The following is a 20,383-nucleotide window of genomic DNA, read 5'->3' on the forward strand; positions in this document are numbered from 1 at the left end:
TAAGGGCTAAAATAGGGCTCCGCCCGACTTTTGCTTTCCTTACTGGTTTTTACATGTATACTTGGATCTCTTTTGCTCTCACATAGGTCTGATGGATATCTGCGAATACCTTCATGTGAGCCCTTGTGGCATCCTTCATCTACAATACCAACTTCATATATTTTAGCAAGTTGTTTGATATGAGTTCATCTACTTATTCAAACTATATTTTGGGGAAACATTCACTTACTTTACTTTAATTGGCTATGACAGAATATTTCTTCCACTAGCCGAACGTAGAATAGCGTTCCAAGCGCCTCGATCTTCTGCGCTCATTCTTAAATCTCTGACTCCAAGTTTCGAGGTGTCTCCCACAACTTGATCTTTCCATCGGGCTTTTGGTCTTCCCGGTTTGCGTGTACCACCGTGTTTGCCTTCAAAAGACTTCTTTGCTGGAGCTTCTTCATCCATTCTGACAACATGACCTAGCCAACGCAGACGTTGTATTTTGATGCGTGTAACTATGCTATCGTCATCATACAGCTCGTGGTTCATACGTCGCCTATATTCTCCGTTAACGCAAACTGGTCCATATATTTTACGAAGAATCTTTCTCTCAAACACTCCAAGCACTGCCTCATCTGCTTTCACAAGTACCCATGCTTCAGAACCATATAACAGCACGGGTAGTATCAGTGTCTTGTAAAGTGCAGTCTTCGTCTGTCGAGAGGTGGCGTTGTTTCTAAACTGCTTACTTAGTCCAAAGTAGCATCTGTTCGCTTTATCTCAAAACTGGTGTCATTCGTTTCGGTTACGGCGGTGCCGAGGTAGATAAAGTTACTGACTATCTCAAAGTTGTGGTTCCCAACTTTCTCCATGTTCTTTATCTGCTCGGTAGTGCAAGGCTTTTTGGGAGTGGAAACCATCCATTTCGTCTTATCTCCATTTACTGCCAGACCAATTTTCACTGACTCTCTTTCAATTCTTTCGAAGGCTGCAGTTACTACTTCCGATGACCGACCTATGATATCGATATCGTCGGCATAGGCGAGTAGCATGTGTTCTCTTATGATTAGTGTGCCATATCTATTCACATCGGCATCTCGTATAATCTTCTCTAACAGGATATTAAAGAGATCACACGATAGGCTGTCTCCTTGTCTGAAACCTCGTTTGGTATTTAATGGTTCGGAGAGATTCTTTCCTATTCTTACTGAGGAACGCGTATCAGCAAGTGTCATCCTGCAGAGTCTTATTAATTTTGCAGGGATGACAAGCTCAGACATGGCTTAAAATACCTTTGAACGTAAAGTAGTATCGAAGGCGGCTTTATAGTCAACAAAGAGGTGGTAGGTGTTGATTTGTCCTTCTCGGGTCTTTTCCAGGATTTGGCGCTGTGTGAATATCTGGTCTAGGGTGGATTTACCTGGTCTAAAGCCTCATTGATAGGGCCCAATTATCTCATTGACTTTAGGTTTTAATCTTTCACACAGTACGCTCGAGAGTATCTTGTATGCGATGGGGAGGAGACTTATTCCTCTGTAGTTGGCATTCACCTATTCATGGTTTAATCACTAAGCGCCATGAACCTATGAATGCAAGTTGGTTACATCATAGGTAAAAATCAATATAAACATGATCTTTACACACCAATGAAGGTAAACTTACTGTATGGCATCCTCAGCTCCATTTTCGAAGACCACTAATTACTTCACACATAATTTGGGTAAGGTAAAATTCTTGTATTCCCAAAGAATTTTATACACGCAGCACACCTTGCCTTGTATTTCCCATTGGCGGTTAGTCATACGTCGGGATTTTGGCCTGATCATAAGATGTATTGTTGTTGTAGTTGTTTGTTGCTGCTATTGAAATTAATTGTATCTATCAAATTGGACATTGTTTATATTTGTTTTCATCCCAATGCTCTGCGTTTGGAAAAAAAAACAAAAAGAAAAAACATTTAATATTTATTTCATGTCAGGAAAATGTTCATGTTGTTGGACTGGGGAATGTTGCGGGCTGGCTGAATGCTGTTGGTGTTGTGTTTTACATGCTTGATTTGCATCTTTCGTCCAGAGTTTTGTTGGTTGACATTTATTTGTCCACATTTTAACAGACTGTTTATCAATGTCGTTTTCTTTTCTTGGTCGCCTGGCTATTCGGTTTGATTGTTTGGAGCACCAATCTCTCTTTCTCTTCTTTTTTTTGGAATATGTAGATGATTTTCTGTTTCTCAAGCTTAAATTTTGTGTGTTGTATGCTTAGCTAGAAGGGTCTGCTCTATGACCAACCTTATGCACTGTTTCGAACTTTTCTCTGGTGTTCTTCCACTAGAGACCATGATTACATTTCATCATCATCAACAACAGTGCCATCGGTATGTTTATGGTCTCATACCGGGTTTTTTGGGGCGACAAGCTGCTGGTGTCATACCAACTGGAGGTGGAGATGGATGCTGCTATTGATGCTGGCGATGTTCGCCATTCACATACACTAAAATAGAGGAAGAAAAAGAACTTGTCAACGATTTGGTTGTTCTTTGTGACCCCTTGAAATATTAGATCGTTTTCCATAACAAATAACATGATTTTAAAAGACCAACATTTTGAAAAGTGGACAATCGTTTCGAATGGAATCACAAAAACACAGAGGAGCTTCATAAAATTCTAAATGCATACATATGTATATCGAACATAAAAACCATTATCATATGTTGTTTATGGGCAAATAGGTAATCAATAAGAGTTATTCCTGCGGACATGGCCATTTCGAATGTTATGTGATACCCTATATTATGTTACCTATGTGAAATATGTGATCGGTTTTTTATACATATGGTCGAAAATTTATATTTTTATTGCACTTGTCAGACTAAGATCTGGAGTATTCATGTATGAAAGGAAATAAGTTTCAAACCGAAAGTGATGCGTTGCATTTATGGATGCAAAACTTTAAAATTGCTTAATGTTGTATAGACCCAATTAAAGCTAAAACAAATATGGAATATTTATGGCAATTTCCTAAAGTTTAATGGCATGGCTAGATCGACTTGGAATGTCAAGACGATCAAGAATATATCAACTTTATGGGGTCGCTGATCATTATTTGGAGGTATTACAAGGGATTGATTACATTGCCAGAGATTGACAATATCGGATTGATATGGTCCGATCTGGACCTAAGTACAAAACTCAGGGGTTAAAATACAAATCACCATACCACATTCCAGCGAAATCGGTAAATAAATGCACTTTTAATGGGTCTGGTAACAATGTTACCAGGCCACCGTAGCGCAGAGGTTAGCGTGTCCGCCTATGACGCTGAACGCATGGGTTCGAATCCTTGCGTAACCATCAAAAAAATTTTTCAGCATTGGTTTTCCCCTCCTAATGCTGGCAACATTTGTGAGGTGCTATGCCATGTTAAACATCTCTCCAAATAGGTGTCGCACTGCGACATGCCGTTCGGATTCGGCTATAAAAAGGAGGCCCCTTATCATTGAGCATAAACTTGAATCGGACTGCACTCATTGATATGTGAGAAGTTTGCCCCTGGGCAAAATTTGCATTTTGCAACAATGTTATCACATTCCTTTTTTTATACCCTCTACCATAGGATGGGGGTATACCAATTTCGTCATTCTTTTTTTTTAACTCTTCGAAATATTCCTCTCAGACCCCATAAAGTATATATATTCTTGATCGTCATGACATTTTATGTCGATCTAGCCATGTCCGTCCGTCCCTCTGTCTGTCGAAAGCACGCTAAGTTTCGAAGGAGTAAAGCTAGCCGCTTGAAATTTTGGAAAAATACTTCTTTTAGGTCCAGGTCGGTTTGGATTGTAAATGGACCATATCGGTCCATGTTTTGATATAGCTGCCTTATAAACCGATTTTAGGTCTTGACTTCTTCCATAACCTTATATGGCTGTCATATAAACCGATGTGGGGTCATGATTTCTTGAGCGTCTAAAAGGCGCAATTCCTATCCGACTTGGCTATAATTTTGCACGACGTGTTTCGTTATGACTTCCAACAACTGTGCCAAGTATGGTTAAAATCGGTCCATAACCTGATATAGCTCCCATATAGACCGATCTTGGATCTTAACTTCTTGAGCCACTAGAGAACGCAATTCTTATCCAATTTGACTGAAATTTTGCCTAAGGTGTTTTTTTATGCTTTCCAACAACTGTGCCAAGTATGGGTTAAATCGGTGCATAACCTGATATAGCTGTCATATTAACCGATCTGGGGTCTTGACTTCTTGAGCCTTTAAAGGGCGCAAATCCTATCCGATTTCGCTGAAACTTTGCATAACGTGTTTCGTTATCACTTCCAATTATTTTGCAAAATATGGTTTAAGTCGGTCCATAACCAATATAGCTGCCATATAAACCGATCTTGAATCCTGACTTCTAGAGCCACTTGAGTCCGCAATTCTTATTCAATTTGGCTGAAATTTTGTGCAACGGCTTCTACCATGACCTTCAACATACGTGTGAAATTTGGTCTGAATCGGTCCCCCATAAAACGATCTCCTTATTTTACTTTATGAGCCCCTTAAGGGCGCAATTCTTGTTCGATTTGGCTGAACTTTTACACAATGACTTCTACTATGGTCTCCAACATTCATTCTATTATGGTCCGAATCGGACCACAAGTTGATATAACTCCAATAACACAGCAATTCTTTTTTTTATCCTTTCCTTTCCTTTGTTTGCCTAGAAAGAGACACCGTGAAAAGAACTCGACAAGTACGATCCATGGTGGAGTGTATATAAGATTCGGCCCGGCCGAACTTCGTTCGTTATTTATACTGTCATGAATGTCGACGGTCTTCATCAAGGGATGAGGCAGTAAATTTGCGACATTACGCCTGTTGGGATTCTTGGGCAAGCAAAACCAAGGTTTGGTCGCAGAGAAGTGGGATGTCTTCCACAGGATAGAGAAGGAGGGAGGAACTATCCTTGTGGTTGGCATTGATCAAGTCCCCGTGACAAGTTTGGCTAAGACAAAAGGCATGGCACACTACAGCAGCAAGGATGTCTTTTTTAAGATTGGGAAGACTAGGATAGGCAAAAATCTTCATATTGAGCGTGTCAAATGACTCAATACCACCCACCAAACAGGGAGCTGACGACAAGACAATCACCGTCGCTCTCAATATTGGAAAGACTGGGATAGGCAAAGATCCTAATACTAAAATTACAGGCAGTGTAGGGGCGAGAGACCCTACACAGCCTAACGAATAGGGACCCAACGATGCAACCATCACCGACGATGGAACCAACACGACTACGAGATTCGGAAGACTAGGATAGGTAAAGATTCTAATATTGAAACACCAGGCAGCTCAGCGTCAGTAGTTTCAATGTAGCCTAACCAACAAGAAGCTGACGATGGAACCATTACCTTATCCCAAGAAGCCCATTTACTTCAGATTTGGAAGGCTAAGATAGGCAAAGATCCTAGTATTGAAACATCAGGCAGTACAGGGAGGGAAATTCAATACAGCCTAACGACGATGGAACCACCACGACTTCGAGATTCGGAAGACTAGGATAGGTATAGATTCTAATATTGAAACACCAGGTAGCGCAGCGTCAGTAGTTTCAATGTAGCCTAACCAACAAGACGCTGACGATGGAACTATTACCTAATTCCAAGAAACCCATTTACTTAAGATTTGGAAGGCTAAGATAGCAAAGGTCCCAGTATTGAAACATCAAGCAGTACAGGGACGGGAAACTCAATACAGCCTAACGACGAGGGAACCACGACGACTTCGAGATTCGGAAGACTAGGATAGGCTGCTCAGCGTCAGTAGTTTCAATATAGCCTAACCAACAAGAAGCTGAAGATGGAACCATTACCTAATCCCAAGAAGCCCATTTACTTACGATTTGGAAGGCTAAGATAGACAAAGATCCTAGTATTAAAACATCAGGCAGTAGACGGACAAAAAACTCAATACAGCCTAACGGCGATGAAACCACGACGACTTCGAGATTCGGAAGACTAGGATAGGTAATATTGAAACATCAGGCTGCTCAGCGTCAGTAGTTTCAATGTAGCCTACCCAACAAGAAGCTGACGATGGAACCATTACCTACTCCCTAGAAGCCTATTTACTTAAGATTTGAAAGGCTAAGATAGGCAAAGATCCTAGTATTAAAACATTAGGCAGTAGACGGACAAAAAACTCCATACAGCCTAACGACGAAGGAACCACCACGGCTTCGAGATTCGGAAGACTAGGATAGGTTAAGATTCTAATATTGAAACACCAGCCAGCTCAGCGTCAGTAGTTTCAATGTAGCCTAACCAACAAGAAGCTGACGATGTAACCATTATCTAATCCCAAGAAGCCCATTTACTTAAGATTTGGAAGGCAAAGATCCTAGTATTGAAACATCAGACAGTACAGGGACGGGAAAATCAATGCAACCTAACGACGATGGAACCACCACGACTTCGAGATTCGGAAGACTAGGATAGGTTAAGATTCTAATATTGAAACACCAGGCAGCTCAGCGTCAGTAGTTTCAATGTAGCCTAACCAACAAGAAGCTGACGATGGAACCATTACCTAATCCCAAGAAGCCCATTTACTTAAGATTTGGAAGGCTAAGATAGGCAAAGATCCTAGTATTGAAACATCAAGCAGTACAGGGACCCGACGATGGAACGATTACCGGTTTTAAAGGGTGATTTTTTTGAGGTTAGGATTTTCATGCATTAGTATTTGACAGATCACGTGGGATTTCAGACATGGTGTCAAAGAGAAAAATGCTCAGTATGCTTTGACATTTCATCATGAATAGACTTACTAACGAGCAACGCTTGCAAATCATTGAATTTTATTACCAAAATCAGTGTTCGGTTCGAAATGTGTTCATTCACCGTAACGTTGCGTCCAACAGCATCTTTGAAAAAATACGGTCCAATGATTCCACCAGCGTACAAACCACACCAAACAGTGCATTTTTCGGGATGCATGGGCAGTTCTTGAACGGCTTCTGGTTGCTCTTCACTCCAAATGCGGCAATTTTGCTTATTTACGTAGCCATTCAACCAGAAATGAGCCTCATCGCTGAACAAAATTTGTCAAAATTTGAACACATTTCGAACCGAACACTGATTTTGGTAATAAAATTCAATGATTTGCAAGCGTTGCTCGTTAGTAAGTCTATTCATGATGAAATGTCAAAGCATACTGAGCATCTTTCTCTTTGACACCATGTCTGAAATCCCACGTGATCTGTCAAATACTAATGCATGAAAATCCTAACCTCAAAAAAATCACCCTTTACAAAGATTCGGAAGACTATGATAGACAAAGAATCTGATACAAAAACATCAGGCTGTGCAGTGACAGGAAAGTCGCCCACTCTAAAGAAGCACATTTACTTGAGGGTCAATAATTGCGGTTATTCAGATAAACCTGCGCAGTAGCGAGACAGCTACACACGAGATTCATATTGCCTTAAAGCAGGAGCCATGGACGACTCGGAACAAAGTTTCTAGACTAAACCATCTCAACTACCAATTGTTCAATGCCAACACAGGTACTCGGCCGAGGACCTTCACCTTCAATTAGAACATTAAAAAAATTTAATGTTGAAAATTTGACTTTTTACAGCTGTTTTACGATTTCCGCCCATAGTCCATAGAAAGGTAGATGTCTTCTAGTCCCTGACGTTAAGACAGGAAGATTGCTTTAAAGGTCCGATTACTTCCGAAAGTTCTATATTCAGATAAGTCTTTAAGGAAATACCAAAATAAGTTTGAGATATATGCTCCTGCATGCTAATAACATAAGAATCTCATACAGATAACTGCTCAATAATCTAATTTCTTAAAAAAATGGAAATTTTATTTTTATAACTTACAGAGGTAGAAAATTAACATCATCGGTTTGGTTAGCGATGAGCAAAGAAGTGTCTACAAGACTAAACCTATATTGAATTACAATAATTTTTAAATTGTTCCGTTTTAAAATTTAAAGTATCTCTTACTTCGATATTTTGTGGTATTATTGAAATTTGTTTCGCTCTTCTCCCATCAGTTGAAGCAGTTACTTAACATTAACTCATGTTTGAGCTTTACGTCTTTTTGCATGTTATGGAACACTTTGCTTCACACATTCTTCTTGAGGTGACATTAATATGTGGAAAAATTTTTTTGTGTGGGGAATAAATAAAATTGAAAAAAAATATTAAATTAATTTTTTTCCTAGAACACAATATGGTGTCAAGTTTAGAGCCTTTACAGACATGAGACTCTTTTGTGGTTCTTAACTGACCATAATGATCGGTTAAGCTAAGGGGGCAATATGAAAATCGATACTGATGGAGTACAAAGTGGAAGTGAAAAAAAAAAACAGTGCTTTGGTGTAGGTGAAATTTAATACAAATTTAAATTTTTGGAACATTGTGGAGAAGGGAAGGTTAACAACATTTAAACGTACTAAACTTGAACAAAAGAGTATTTGAGAAGAAATTAAATATTTTTTTTTTTTAATTTGTAAAATGGTGAGACAAGTGTTCATTTTACCCAAAATATTTTCTTATTAATTTGAGGTGAAGCAATTATTCATGTCTATAGGTTAGGTTAGGTAAGGTTGAAAAGAGGTTGCGGATACTAATTCACACCACGCCACTATGGGCATACACCTACCCATAAGCCATTAATCGGTTTGTTGTGCTCTCTAAATACTAAAATAGTAATCTCGAAAAAGAAAATCAAAGTTAAGAATTCCGAGCTATTGTATCAATCCTTAATTGTTTTCTATGTCACGCGCCTATGTTGGTTCATGCCTGGTATTGTGTGCCGGTATCTGTTAGACCCGAAAGCTGGACAATGACATCGGAAATACTCTAACGTCTCAACATCTTCCCGCATACCCTACACATGTTATCACTAGTATCGCCGTTTTTAGTAGGTTCCTACCAAAATTGGTAGGTTTCTATTCCCTTGATAGGTTGGTAGACTGACCCCAATTTTTGGTAAATTTTTCCCACATATAAATATCAAGTCAATTACTTAACAAATTGCCAGGATAATTCAAAATTATGTCACTTCTTGTCGTTTCTTTATTCCTTAAGAGTGGTGAAAAAACCCATATATGTCGGGGGGCATAATAGTGTTACATGGGATCTCACTGTTTCAAGTTTCGGGGAAAAAGTGATCAAGTTTTGGTATTGACTGTAACTGGTAAGAGTGTCAAGGGATCTCTTCCAAATTTCGTAAATTCTGGGTAAGAAATGCTTCCTTGGTGTTCAATGCCTTCAATCAGAAAATTGGGTCATATGGCTAGATCTGGTCCAGAGTCAGATGTTGGGGAGTCTATGCAACTCACTGGCTATATGCATGGGTAGTTAATGCGCATTTTTGAGCTCAAGATTTTAAATCGGAAGATCGCTTTATCCAAACTCGGTATGGCTTTTCTTTGAAATTGCAAGATCTATGGCTAGATCTGGTCCAGAGTCAGATGTTGGGGGTTATATGCAACTCACGGGGTATATGCATGGGTAAATGCGTATTTATGGGCTCAAGACCTTAAATCGGAAGATCGCTTTATACTTTATGGCTAGGTCTGGTCCAGAGTCAGATGTTGGGGGGTATATGCAACTCACGGAGTATATGCATGGGTAGTTAATGCGTATTTATGGGCCTTACAGAGCTTAAATCGGAAGATCGCTTTATTCTTTATGGCTAGATCTGGTCCAGAGTCAGATGGGGGTTATATGCAACTCACGGGGTATATGCATGGGTAGTTAATGCGTATTTATGGGCTCAATACCTTAAATCGGAACATCGCTTTATCATGTATGGCTAGATCTGATCCAGAGTCAGATGTTGGGGGGTACATGCAACTCATTGCGAAAATGGGTAAGTAATGCGCATTTATGGGCTCATGACCTTAAATCGGAAGATCGCTTTATTCCAACTCGGCATGGCTTTTCTTTGAAATTGGTGCAGAAATATGGCTTTTATGAACTCAAAAATTTTTATCGCGAGATTAGTATAAAGGGTGCTATATTAAGATATAGGTTATTTTTGAAATAAAGGTTGTAGAGTGATTTTAACAGACAGACGGGCGGAAATGCCTAGATCGTCTATGAATATTATGATGATATAGTGTTCAGTTTCAGCGAAATCGGGAACAAATTCGCTTTTTATGGGACTAAGACCCTAAATTGAAAGATCGGCCTATATCTAAATATAGTTTAATTTGGATAATATGCTGGAAGGCTTGATATAAGTCACTGGGTCAAATACCCGGTAATAAATGCAGATTTTCCATATGTCAACTATATCTGAATAAATACCGATCTGAACCATATATGAATCGGATATCTTTAAAGGCTTAGTTGATTAAAGCCTCTAAAGATATCCGATTCATATATGGTTCAGATTGGTATTTATTCAGATATAGTTATACTATATACTATTTCAGCTTTTAGGGGCTCAAGATCCTTAATCGGCAGATTGCTCCATATGGCAGCTATATCTGAATATAGACCGATCTGTACTATATTTGAGTCGGATATCGGGAGGCTTTAATCCACTCACTAATTCAAATTTCAGCGAAATCGGCTAGCAATTGCTACTTTTATGAGCTTAAGACCCTAAATCAGCAGATCGGTGTGTATACGACCGCTATATCTAAATATAGTCCAATCTGAATCATATTTGAGTCGGATGTCGAGAAAACTCACTATTTCTAATTTCATCGAAATCGGATAATAAATGCGCTTGTTACAGACCCAAAGACCCTAAACCTGTAAATCGGTCTATATGTCAGCTATATGTAAATATGGTCTAATATGAGCCATATTCAGTTTGAATATCGGGTACAACTTTCTGTTTCAAATTTCGGCGAAATAAAAAAAAAAAAACAAGTAAAAAAGCATTAAGTTCGGCCGGGCCGAACTTTGAATACCCACCACCTCAGGTATATTTGTAAAAACCACCTTTCATCAAAATCCGGTTAAAATTGCATACCTTATGTCCCATAGCAGTTATATGGAAATATGTTCCATGCGCATTCGTCGCCCACGCCCTTAACTCGGACTGCATGGCCCCGAAAGGCTTTGGGTTAATCAAGTTTATTGACGGCAGTTCTTTGGCTTTCACTGCCAAATCGTCTGCTGTCTCATTCCCTGTTACTCAGTTATGGCCCGGCACCTAAACGATGCGGATCGTGTCATCTTTAGAGAAGGTGTTAATCCCCATTTGACATTCCAACACTGTTGTGATCTTACCGTCCTGGTTGTTATTGCCCTTATATCCATCATGATGGACTAAAATGTCAAAGTTTCTGCAGACTAACACTAAGACCCACCCTAACTACATGTCTCATGAGGGCCAACGTGACACAGTGGTTAACATATCCGGCTATGACGCCGAACCCCTGGGTTCAAATCCCGGCGAGAACATCAGAAAATTTGTCATCGGTGGTTATCCCCCTACTAATGCTGGTTATCCCCCTACTTCATTTGTGAGGTATCCCGCCATGTTAAAACTTCTCTACCAAGTGGTGTCGTTATGCGGCACGCCGTTCGAAGTAGGCATAACAAGTAATAGCGTTCTAAGTTCGGCCGGGCCGAATCTTATATACCCTCCACCATGGATCGCTTTTGTCGAACTCTTGCCACGGTATCACTTTTTAGGCAAACATAGGATAAAAGAAAAGAATGGCTATGTTATTGGAACAATATCAAGTTATGGTTCATTTCGGACCACAATTGAACTGAACATTGGAGACCATAGTAGAAGTCATTGTGTAAAATTTCAGCCAAATCTAGTAAGAATTGCGCACTTTTGGGGGTGAAGAAGTAAAATAGGAAGATCGGCTTATAGGGGAGCTGTATTAGGCTATAAGCCGATTCATGCCATTCATGCCATGACACTCATGTTAAAGGTCATGAGAGAAGCCGTTATACAAAATTTCAGCTAACTCGCATAATAATTGCGCCCTCTAGTGGCTCAAGAAGTCAAGATGCCGTTTTATATGGCAGCTATATCAGGTTATGAACCGATTTGATCTATTCTTAGCACAGTTGTTGGAAGTCATAACAAAACACCTCATGCCAAATTTCAGCCAAATCGGATAATAATTTCATCCTCTAGTGGTTCAAGAAGTCAAGACCCTAGATCGGTTTATATAGCAGCTATATCAGGTTATGGACCAATTACAACCATACTCAGCACAGTTGTTGGAAGTCATATTAGAACACCTCTTGCAAAATTTCTGCCAAAACGGATAAGAATTGTGCCCTCTAGCGGCTCAAGAAATCAAGATCCAAGATTGGTTTATATGACAGCTATATCAAAACGTGGACCGATACAGCCCATTTACTATCCCAACCGACCTACACTAATAAGAAGTACAATATTTGTGCAAAATTTCAAGCTGCTAGCTTTACTCCTTGGAAAGTTAGCGTGCTTTCGACAGACAGACGGACGGACGGACATGGCTAGTTCTTTATGGGGTCTTAGACGAATATTTCGAGGAGTTACAAACGGAATGACGAGATTAGTACACCCCCATCCTATGGTGGAGGGTATAACCATTAATCGGATCGGTGAAGGGCGGCCCCTAATCGGTTATGAGATTAAACTTTTATTTGGACTGCACATTTTCATATGAGAGAGGTATTCCCTTTTCCTTAATGGAATGTTAATGGAAATTTAGTAGTTTAGTATCTACATGTCTCTATTATAGCATTTATGCTCAAAAAAGACTTTTGTAAACATTTTTAATGCATTTTCGATTGGTTAACTTTTGAGTTGAAATGCTGTACAGATTTTGCAGCTTTCTTCGGTTAGATTCTCATTTGGCTGCTTTGTCCGCTATTGTTATTCTACTCGGCAAATGGAGGTCGATCTACATAGTACGGCGATTTGTTGCGGACAACCTCGGTCCTCTGGTTAGTTTTTAATGAGGTATATTATACAATAAGAATAGGGTGCTAAGAACCGGAACCCTAGTTAATTGTTGCCAATTTAATTTAAGCAGCATAATAACAAACAAACTTTTTATATATCACTTATTGTATATGTTATCCGCAAATAACACCTAAATACATATGTATGCATACAGAACAAATGTGGCAAATGAATTCATATGTATCGTACATATCAATTCTGGGTTGCAAAATGAAATACTGTTAACCACCCCACTCTATATGGCGGGGAAGTGTTGGTAATATTTTGCGATTTAAATCGCTAAAAGACATGCAATCACATGGGTTGGCTGGCTAAAAGACTGACATAAAACACAAACCAGGGCTAAGTTTTGAAACGACTCATTCACTTAGTCTGCTGAACTGATATCAAGTGTTTTGGTATTGCACTTCAAACTAAACTTCCATATCAAATAATCATCCAAACAGCCAACGGTGCCATGAAATATATGTGGCGTATCGTATCCGTTCACTTTAGAAACAATGAACAATTCATAAATGTCAGAATTTATTAAAATATCAAATGAGAAATGTTGTATGGCTAAACGGCGAGGTACTGTGACTCGAAAAATGGGTAAGAAACTTATTATTCTACAGAAAAAAAAAAAAACACAAATGATACATTGAAGGGAAGCGAAAGGTAATTCAGGGTTAAATGAACATTTCTTTTCTAAAAAGAAAAAAAAAAAATAAATAAAATGAAAGCGATTTTCGGATCAATTTTTCATAGTTTTTTGGTTTTTAGTCAAGTAAACACAAATCAGCTTAAGGTCTGTTCCGAAGATGACACGATCCGTTTGGGTGCCGAACCATAGCGAAATAAGGGAGAACCAGAGGGCAGATGACTTGGATGTAGGGGCCAGTTGACTGACTTCAACAAACAGGACGAAGGCAAAGCCATGCAATTCGAGTTAAGAGCGTGGACAACAAGCTACCATATATCACTGCGGTATTGTTAAACGGAAGAATGATGAAAATTCTATAGGGGAACCTTGAAAAGATTATGTTATTACTGAAGGAAGCTCGGAAGTCCACACATACAAATTTTCGGGGTTTCTTTTCTGTATTTAGCAAGACAAAAAAGCCTATTGCTGTCTTAGGTGTATGCCTCAAAAACAAAATTTCAATCAAATTTTCTCTAAAGGAAAAATTTCAATGAAAATTCTCTTTTTTTTTTAAATTCTCTTTAAAAAAACTCTTCAACGGGGTGAAATCCACAAGGGCACCACACAACTGGCACGTCTATAAGTCTGAGCTAAACAAATACTAGAGAGAGCTGAAAAAGGCTCGGAATAAATCCTGGGTCAAATACTGGACTCCACAGTAGCGTAGAGTTTGGCATGTCCGCCAATGACGCTCAATGCCTGGGTTCGAATCCTAGCGAGAACATCAGAAAAAAATTTCATCGGTGTTTATTCTCTCCTAATGCTGGCGACATTTGTGAGGTATGATGTTATGTAATAACTTCTCCCCAAAGAGGTGTCGCACTGCGGCACGCTGTGTGGACTTGGCTATAAAAAGGAGGCGCCTTATCCTTGAGCTCAAACTTGAATAGGCCAGTACTCAGTGATATGTATACTCAGCTTGTATCAGAATGTCATATATACCTGTGGGATGAAGAGACACAAAGGTCATTTTCATCAGAGAACTCGGAACCAAACCACACGAGGCCGAAAGATATCCGCCCTATCTGTCTGTTATTTTTCATGCTAAAGAGGTTAGTAGAAATATATTTTAGGGCAAAGATTATTGGCGATCGTCTGTCTGTGCAACAGCGAGATGGTGAGCACCGAAGTTAAGAACAGTCCACAACGTAGCGTCAATATTCCAGTGGAGCGGCTACAAATGACGTTTGTTTTCCCATGTTAGAGACTGCAAAATCACTACTTGGTGTGTCTGCCCACCTAAGATAACAGGCTTTGGACCTTAGATTAACGACCTACTGCTTTAAGATCAAATTGTTTCTGAAGCCGTAAGAAATAAAAGAATAGTTGCTGATGGACACAAGACAACGATTTTTGTAATGAAACAACGGACACGAATTTGATTCTGGAACGTCAGGACTTTATTTCAAACTGATAAACGAGCCCAGCTGGAATTTGGCCTCCTGCACCTTAAAATACTGGGTATCTCCGAGGCAAGATGTATTAATTTCAACGAACCTAAACTAAATAGTGGAAAATCTCTTATATTTTCCGGAGTCTGGGGAGACAATGCACCACATACACATGGCGTAGCTTTCTTTTGAGACCCTTATGCGTTGGGAGCCAATAAATGAACGCATAATTATTACCAGATTTAAATGCAAGGTAGAAAATGTTACAGTTGATCAGTGTTATGCGCCAACGGAAGCGGCAGACTCAAACGAAAAAGGATCTAAAGTTTTTCAACATATTCCTGAAGAAAACATACAAATTCTTATGGGTGACATTAAGTCAAAGTGGACTCTGATAACGTGAATTTTGAAAGTGTCATGGGTACACAGCCTATCTGGCAAGTAAACGTGAACGGAGAGCTGCTAAAGGGTTTTGTGGGACAAACAACATACAAACAATTGGAGGCACGTTATGCCCACATAAGACCAAACATAAAATAGCTTGGCTGTCACCAGATGGAGTAACAAAAACCACATCGACGGTTCGGCATCAATTGTATGTGGAGACAAAGTTTATCCGATTCGGCTGTAATGTTTGTCGAATCCGTCTATAACCTGATATAGCTCCCATATAAACCGATCTCCCGATTTGACTTCTTGAGTCCTTACAAGCCTCAATTTTTGTCCGATTGAAATTTTGCATGCAGTATTCTGTTACGACTTCCAATAACTGTGCCAAAGACGGCCCAAATCAGTCTATAAGCTGATATAGCTCCCGTGTAAACCGGTTTCTCGATCATCCTTTGTCGGCTCCTAAACGCTTTATTTTTTGTTGGGGTGACAGAAGTTTGGTATGTGGACCAAAATTATGACCTTCAACTAATTTTTTTTTTTATAAATTTTTAACAGAATCCATTGTGGAGGGTTCCCAAGATTCGGCCCGGCCGATCTCAGCACACTTTAACTTGTTTTAAGATTAAATCCACATTTTGATAATCACCACCGAAGGATGGGGATATATTCATTTTGTCATTCCGTTTGCAACACATCGATATATCCATTTCCGATTCTATAAAGTGTATATATTCTTGATCGTCGTCAAAATCTAAGACGATCTAGCCATGTCCGTCGGTCCGTCTGTCCGTACGTGTGTCCGTCTTTCTGTTGAAATCACGCTTCACGCTTTAAATATGAAGATAATTAGCTGAAACTTTTAACATATCCTTTTTGTGTCTATCGAAGATGGGCTATATCGGACTATATCCTGATATAGCTCCCATATAGACCGATGGGCCGATTTTAGGTTTTAGGCCCATTTAAGCCACATTTATTACCCGATCTCGCTGAAAGTGGCCACAATGGTTTGAGTTAGACTTCTCAATATTCGTACTGAGTCGATCGGACCAGATTGGACTATATTTGTATTTATATACCAGCCATATAGAGTGATCTCCCAATTAAGAGTCCTGGGCCCATAAAAAGTGCTTTTATTACCCTTTTCGCTGAAATTTTGCTCCATTATCTATGTTAGGCTTTTCGACAATCTTGCCCTATATGGTTCTGATCTGTTTAGCTAAATATAGCTGTCATATACCGATCTCCCGATTTCGCTGAAATGTAACACAGTGAGCTGTACTAGGCCCTAGGACATCCGCGTTCTATATGGCCCCATCGGTCTTTATTTGGATATAGCTGTCATATATATAGCGATCTCCAGATTTAAGGTCTCGGGCACAAAAAGACGCATTTATTATCCGATTTCGCTGCAATCTGGCATAGTGACCTATGATGGGCTTTTCGACATTCGTGCTCTTTATGGTTCAGATCGGTCTATAGATGGATTCAATTCAATTGTTCTTTATTTTCATGTAACGTTATAAAAGGTATAGAAATTTACAAATGTTAACTTATTAGCAATAAAGAATTATACAGCATGGTTTTATTCAAACAGTCTGCCGGAAAATTGAGTTTTTTTTTTTTTTTTTTTTTTTATTATTTCTAATGAATTTATTTTAAATAATTAGTAGTTGAACTCTTCTATAAGAACTTTTCTATATTTAAGTGCTTCTTTCAAGAATTTGTACAGGCTTAGCCAGCTAAAAACTTCCCCACCATTTAGGATATTAATAATTTCATTTCGGGACAAAAATATTTTATTGAAATATCTCTCGCGAATACTTTTAAGTATTGGGCAGCAACCCATGAAATGTTCCAATGTTTCTGCTTCTCCAAGGTTACACAGAGAGCATCTTTGTTCATCTGCAGTTCCGTTTTTATTAGAATTCAGCCAAAGTAGATCTCCTCTAGCTTTCATTATCAAGGTTATTTGTTCTTGACCGTAATTATCATTGCAGTAAAGTGGGCCAGCACTAAAGTCAAGGAATTTAAAAATTCGTCTCTCACTTCGCTCCGCATGTTGTATAAATTCTATATAAGCCTTGCTTTTTATTTCCGTCAAAAGTTTTTTAACTGCAGCCATCCAACAGTTCTTATTCAATTTTACATTACTGCTCTGGATATTATGCTCTGTTAGTTGGCAAGAAAACTCCTTAAAACAGCTTAAGTTTTTATTTGAAAGTTTCTTGGCAAGTATATGTGGTAGTCTGTGACTCTCCAGATCAAATAGTACTTTTGCCAGGTATTGTAGATGTAGAGAATACGTATATATATACCCCGGCTCGTATCCGGTATCCAAGGCAAGGACGTAATTTGGAGTAGACTCTGGTAGTTTCAGAATTCTTTTTATAAAATAACGATACAATTTTTCAACCTCACTAAAATGGGAATTCCCCCATATCTGTGCTCCGTAACTATGGATCGAACGACAAACAGCCAAAAACATCTTCCATTTCGCCGTCAGATTTACAGAGGGTTTAGAAATAAAATTTCTCCACGTTGAATTTATTGCCATTTTCGTAGCTTCTTCCTTTTTCAATAGGTGTTTAGTAAAAGATAATTTGGGTGTTAATATAATTCCCAAGTATTTATATTCGTTTACTATTCTTATGCTTTCTCCTTTAAATGTCCATTTTTCATTTGCAGATAACTTTCCTCCTCTTCTAAAAACCATTATTTCGGACTTGGTGTGGTTCACTTCCATCCCCCATCTGTCGCAATACGATTCTAGGTTATCTATCATCCGCTGCAAAGTCATTGGGCTATCAGCCATTATAACTATGTCATCCGCGTACATTAAAAGACGAATGTTTGTTTCCTCTACGAAAAGACCGCCCTCAAGATGGCTATGTAAATCATTTAGATATATAGCAAATAGAACTGGCGACAATAAGCAACCTTGTTTTACGCCAGTACAAGTATCAAAATACTCCGACATTTCGGTGCCTGACCATACTGCGGACTTTGTGTTTCCATAGATCTTCTCTACAAAACCGATGATTTTTGACGACAGTCCTATATCATGAAGCTTGTATATAAGGAGGTTTCTTGGCACTCTATCAAAAGCTGCTTTAAAGTCTACGAAGTACGCATAAACCTTTTTGTTTTCGTTTAATTTAAGATTGACTATTGCTGCTAGGTTAAAGATATTATCGACTGTAGAATAGCCTTTTCTGAAACCCGCCTGGTACTCATTTAATATTTGGTATCTGTTTACCCATTCTGTTATTCTACCATTGATCATTCCAATCATGAGTTTTCCAATACAATTCATGAACGTGATGCCCCGAAAGTTGTTTACATCGTTTGGGTCTCCTTTCTTGTGTATTGGGAATATTACGCCGACGCGAAATGTTTCGAAGTCGTCGAAGCCATCCAAAATCTTGTTAAAACCCTCGCATAATGTTCGCAAGTAGTCATCTGAAGCGTGGATAAAAAACTCATAGGGAACTCGATCTTCCCCAGGCGCTTTATTTGATTTAACATTTTTTAGTTGCAGTTTAATTTCTCCGACTGTAAAATCTCTATCCAGAACGAAATCCGTTACATTGTTGGGTGCATAAAAAATTGGTAGAGTTTTGCATACAGGGTTTAGCAGGCACTTAAAGTAGTTTTTTAATGTTTCTACTGATATATGACAGGAAACATCATTATTATGCTGTCTGAGTTCCTTCGCCAGCGACCACCATGCCTTACTATCGGAAGTAACGTCTAGCTTCCTCTCTATCTGGGTATAATAGTTTGACTTTTTGGCTTTACATAAATTATCATAAGATTTCTTTTGTTCCATATAGGCGTTTCTGTCTTTTGCTGACCCAGATCTCCTGAGCTTGGAGAGCAACCCCATTGTCTTCTTTCTGTCTTTCAGACATTCTGTGTCAAACCACTTATTTTTAAAACGCACTTTTTGTGAGTTTGAGTTCTTCGGATAAGACTCGTATATGGTCTTCGTTAAATCTCCTAGCTTTGGATTTAGTGGTAGGCTGCGAAGATTTCGATTCAAAGAACTCTGGTAACTGTTTTTATTTGTGTCTTTCCATATCAATTTTGGCAATAAGTTTAATCTGTCCAGTGTGTTCAGACTCGTACTTGGTAAGGATACAGTTAGGACTAACGGGAAATGGTCAGACCAAATCTGATCGTCAACTCTGAAAGTCCTTATGTATCCCAGAGTTTCTAACGTAGCAGCACACAAATCGATCACGGAGCTACCATTTTTGTTTGTAAATGTAAACCTGCCTTCTTCATCACCTGGCGTTCGTCCATTCAAAATTACTAGGCCATTATCATTACAAAATTCCACATATTTTTTCCCATTCGAATTAATATTTTTATCATTTGACTGCCTGGTGCTGAGGCAATTTTCTAGCATCTCTGTAGGTACCTCTTGCTCCTCTCCGATCCGAATATTGTGATCTCCGATAACAATTTTGCTTCCTTTACTACTCTCAACCGCCGATTTTAAATTATCGAAATCTTGAGCCCAATCAGCACCTCTCAGGTATACTGGTAAAATTTCGAACCGGACCGAGTTAAACTCGCATTGAAGTATATCTTGGCCCCCTCTTCGAGTAAAAACATGCTTAAAACCATTCCTTTCTAAATCGCTGCGTACTCCATATAATTGGCCACCAATGCCTCGACCTCTTGTACTGTTCCTGGTAGCAGCATTCCAGTATATTTTAAATTTTTTAAATTTTCTTATATAGAAATCTTGTTTTGTTGTCTCAACATGCGTTTCCGAAAGCATAAAGATATCAAAGTTTTCTAAGTATTCAAAAAAGTGGTGGTGAAGATTTTTACTGCTCAAGCCGTGAATATTATATGCTATAATTTTTAATGTAACATGTTTATAGCTTTCTATGGTTTCTACATTTATTTCATATATATTATTATTTTCGCTTATATTATTATTTTGAATAATGGAGTTTTTG

At 38.8% G+C, this 20,383-nt stretch overlaps 1 long non-coding RNA gene across 1 annotated transcript in view; it reads right to left on the minus strand.

Moving 5' to 3' along the window:
• Window positions 1-13,711: 13,711 nt before the first annotated feature.
• Window positions 13,712-20,383, minus strand: part of LOC106083153 (uncharacterized) — a 35,363-nt gene continuing 28,691 nt past the window's right edge. The window contains exon 3 of the long non-coding RNA XR_009398359.1: window positions 13,712-14,019. This is a non-coding gene — a long non-coding RNA (uncharacterized LOC106083153). The remainder of the gene's footprint in view (window positions 14,020-20,383) is intronic.

The sequence above is a fragment of the Stomoxys calcitrans genome, chromosome 5 (assembly GCF_963082655.1).
Source record: "Stomoxys calcitrans chromosome 5, idStoCalc2.1, whole genome shotgun sequence".
Lineage (NCBI taxonomy): Eukaryota > Metazoa > Arthropoda > Insecta > Diptera > Muscidae > Stomoxys > Stomoxys calcitrans.